The sequence below is a fragment of the Procambarus clarkii genome, chromosome 65 (genome assembly GCF_040958095.1).
Source record: "Procambarus clarkii isolate CNS0578487 chromosome 65, FALCON_Pclarkii_2.0, whole genome shotgun sequence".
Lineage (NCBI taxonomy): Eukaryota > Metazoa > Arthropoda > Malacostraca > Decapoda > Cambaridae > Procambarus > Procambarus clarkii.
The window spans coordinates 19,788,053-19,792,809 of NC_091214.1; the positions used below are offsets into that span (position 1 = coordinate 19,788,053).

At 51.7% G+C, this 4,757-nt stretch overlaps 1 protein-coding gene across 1 annotated transcript in view; it reads right to left on the reverse strand.

Moving 5' to 3' along the window:
* LOC123771149 (uncharacterized) overlaps window positions 1–4,757 on the reverse strand; it is an 88,723-nt gene that overhangs the window by 83,155 nt on the left and 811 nt on the right. The gene's annotated exons all lie outside the window — the stretch shown is intronic.

Here is a 4,757-nt window from a genome sequence, read left to right on the forward strand (position 1 = left end):
ATCATGCATCTGGGGGAGACTACAATCATGCATCCGGGGGAGACTACAATCATGCATCCGGGGGAGACTACAGGATGACCTGGATAAACTGGAGGAATGGTCTAGAAAATGGCTGCTAAAGTTCAACTCAGGAAAGTGTAAGGTGATGAAATTAGGCGAAGGGAGCAGGAGGCTGAACACAAGGTATCATCTGGGAGGGGAAATCCTGCAAGAGTCAAATAGAGAGAAGGATCTGGGGGTTGATATCACACCGAACCTGTCCCCAGAGGCCCACATCAAAAGAATATCATCAGCGGCATATGCTAGACTGGCCAACATAAGAACTACCTTCAGAAACTTGTGTAAGGAATCTTTCAGAACCCTGTATACCACATAAGTAAGACCAATCCTGGAGTATGCAGCTCCAGCCTGGAGTCCATACCTAGTTAAACACAAGACAAAGTTAGAGAAGATTCAACGGTATGCCACCAAGCTCGTCCCGGAACTGAGAGGATTGAGCTACGAGGAAAGGCTGAAGGAGCTGAACCTCACATCCCTGGAAAACAGAAGAGTAAGGGGAGACATGATAACCACCTACAAAATTCTCAGGGGAATTGACAGGGTGGACAAAGACAAACTCTTCAGCACGGGTGGGACACGAACAAGGGGACACAGGTGGAAACTTAGTACCCAGATGAGCCACAGAGACGTTAGAAAGAATTTTTTTAGTGTCAGAGTAGTTAATAAATGGAATGCACTAGGAAGTGATGTTGTGGAGGCTGACTCCATACACAGTTTCAAATGTAGATATGACAGAGCCCAGTAGGCTCAGGAACCTGTAAACCAGTTGATTAACAGTTGAGAGGCGGGACCAAAGAGCCAAAGCTCAACCCCCGCAAGCACAATTAGGTGAGTACAGTCACACACCTGGGGGATACTACAATCATGCATCTGGGGGAGACTACAATCATGCATCTGGGGGAGACTACAATCATGCATCTGGGGGAGACTACAATCATGCATCTGGGGGAGACTACAATGATGCATCTGGGGGAGACTACAATCACACACCTGGGGGAGACTACAATCACGCACCTGGGGGAGACTACAGTCACACACCTGGGGAGACTACAATCACGCACCTGGGGAGACTACAATCACGCACCTGGGGAGACTACAATCATGCACCTGGGGAGACTACAATCACACACCTGGGGGAGACTACAATCACACACCTGGGGGAGACTACAATCACACACCTGAGGGAGACTACAATCACACACCTGGGGAGACTACAGTCACACACCTGGGGAGACTACAGTCACACACCTGGGGGAGTCTACAGTCACGCACCTGGGGGAGTCTACAGTCACGCACCTGGGGGAGACTACAGTCACGCACCTGGGGGAGACTACAGTCACGCACCTGGGGGAGACTACAATCACGCATCTGGGGGAGACTACAATCACGCATCTGGGGGAGACTACAATCACACACCTGGGGGAGACTACAATCACGCATCTGGGGGAGACTACAATCACGCATCTGGGGGAGACTACAATCACACACCTGGGGGAGACTACAATCATGCATCTGGGGGAAACTACAATCACACACCTGGGGGAGACTACAATCATGCACCTGGGGAGACTACAATCACGCACCTGGGGAGACTACAATCACACACCTGGGGGAGACTACAATCACACACCTGGGGGAGACTACAATCACACCTGGGGAGACTACAATCACGCACCTGGGGAGACTACAATCACACCTGGGGGAGTCTACAGTCACACACCTGGGGGAGACTACAATCACACACCTGGGGGAGACTACAATCACACACCTGGGGGAGACTACAATCACACACCTGGGGGAGACTACAATCACGCACCTGGGGAGACTACAGTCACACACCTGGGGGAGTCTACAGTCACACACCTGGGGGAGACTACAATCACGCATCTGGAGGAGACTACAATCACGCATCTGGGGGAGACTACAATCACGCATCTGGGGGAGACTACAATCACACACCTGGGGGAGACTACAATCACACACCTGGGGGAGACTACAATCACACACCTGGGGGAGACTACAATCACACACCTGGGGGAGACTACAATCACGCATCTGGGGGAGACTACAATCACGCATCTGGGGGAAACTACAATCACACACCTGGGGAGACTACAATCACGCACCTGGGGAGACTACAATCACGCACCTGGGGAGACTACAATCACACACCTGGGGAGACTACAATCACACACCTGGGGGAGACTACAATCACACACCTGGGGGAGACTACAATCACACACCTGGGGGAGACTACAATCACGCACCTGGGGGAGACTACAATCACACATCTGGGGGAGACTACAATCACGCATCTGGGGGAGACTACAATCGTGCACCTGAGGGAGACTACAATCGTGCACCTGAGGGTGACTACAATCATGCACCTGAGGGTGACTACAATCACACACCTGGGGGAGACTACAATCACGCATCTGGGGGAGACTACACTCACGCACCTTGGGGAGACTACAATCACGCATCTGGGGGAGACTGCAATCGTGCACCTGAGGGTGACTACAATCGTGCACCTGAGGGTGACTACAATCGTGCACCTGAGGGTGACTACAATCATGCACCTGAGGGGAATACAATCACACACCTGAGGGAGACTACAATCATGCACCTGAGGGTGACTACAATCATGCACCTGAGGGTGACTACAATCATGCACCTGAGGGTGACTACAATCATGCACCTGAGGGTGACTACAATCATGCACCTGAGGGTGACTACAATCATGCACCTGAGGGTGACTACAATCATGCACCTGAGGGTGACTACAATCATGCATCTGAGGGGAATACAATCATTCACCTGAGGGGAATACATTCATGCACCTGAGGGGAGTACAATCATGCACCTGAGGGGAATACAATCATGCACCTGAGGGAATACAATCATGCACCTGAGGGAATACAATCATGTACCTGAGGGGAATACAATCATGCACCTGAGGGGAATACAATCATGCACCTGAGGGGAATACAATCATGCACCTGAGGGGACTACAATCATGCACCTGAGGGGACTACAATCATGCACCTGAGGGGACTACAATCATGCACCTGAGGGGACTACAATCATGCACCTGGGGAGACTACAATCATGCACCTGGGGGGAGACTACAATCATGCACCTGGGGGAGACTACAATCATGCACCTGGGGGAGACTACAATCATGCACCTGGGGGAGACTACAATCATGCACCTGGGGGAGACTACAATCATGCACCTGGGGGAGACTACAATCATGCACCTGGGGGAGACTACAATCATGCACCTGGGGGAGACTACAATCATGCACCTGAGGGTGACTACAATCATGCACCTGAGGGTGACTACAATCATGCACCTGAGGGTGACTACAATCATGCACCTGAGGGTGACTACAATCATGCACCTGAGGGTGACTACAATCATTCACCTGAGGGGAATACATTCATGCACCTGAGGGAATACAATCATGCACCTGAGGGTGACTACAATCATGCACCTGAGGGTGACTACAATCATGCACCTGAGGGAATACAATCATGCACCTGAGGGAATACAATCATGCACCTGAGGGTGACTACAATCATGCACCTGAGGGTGACTACAATCATGCACCTGGGGGAGACTACAATCATGCACCTGGGGGAGACTACAATCATGCACCTGAGGGTGACTACAATCATGCACCTGAGGGTGACTACAATCATGCACCTGAGGGTGACTACAATCATGCACCTGAGGGTGACTACAATCATGCACCTGAGGGTGACTACAATCATGCACCTGAGGGTGACTACAACCATGCACCTGAGGGTGACTACAATCATGCACCTGAGGGGAATACAATCATGCACCTGAGGGGAATACAATCATGCACCTAGGGGAGACTACAATCATGCACCTGAGGGTGACTACAATCATGCACCTGAGGGGAATACAATCACGCACCTGAGGGGAATACAATCATGCACCTAGGGGAGACTACAATCATGCACCTGAGGGTGACTACAATCATGCACCTGGGGTGACTACAATCATGCACCTGGGGTGACTACAATCATGTACCTGGGGGAATACAATCATGCACCTGAGGGTGACTACAATCATGCACCTGGGGTGACTACAATCATGCACCTGGGGTGACTACAATCATGCACCTGGGGTGACTACAATCATGTACCTGGGGGTGACTACAATCATGCACCTGGGGTGACTACAATCATGCACCTGGGGGTGACTACAGTCATGCACCTGGGAGGGAGCACAAACATGCCTGCGGGCCGCTCCGAGCAACAGCCTGTTGGATCATGTTGGATCACACATCGGTCCTGGTCCCAGACCGGGCTCAGGAATATAGAAATATGGCCATTATAGAAAGTGTCAATATTGTGGGAGTGGTGAAGGGAAGCGGTGTAGGGAAGAGTAGCACAAGAGGCAGTACACCGCCTCAGCCACCAGCTATGGCCGAGAGGTCTTATGTGCATGTTGTGTTCACCTCGTAAGCTTCAATGAATATCCCGCACTGTGTTTACCAAGCCTGGTAACTGCCCAGCGTGACCTGGGTGGCAGCCCCAGCGGCCAGTACACGCCACTGGGTGTGGGGGAGCGAGGTCACAGTCCCCACAGGTGGGGTCCGGCACATGGTGGACTTGTTGTACCAGTCACTCAGATGAGGTCAACAAACGTCCCAATACACTCAC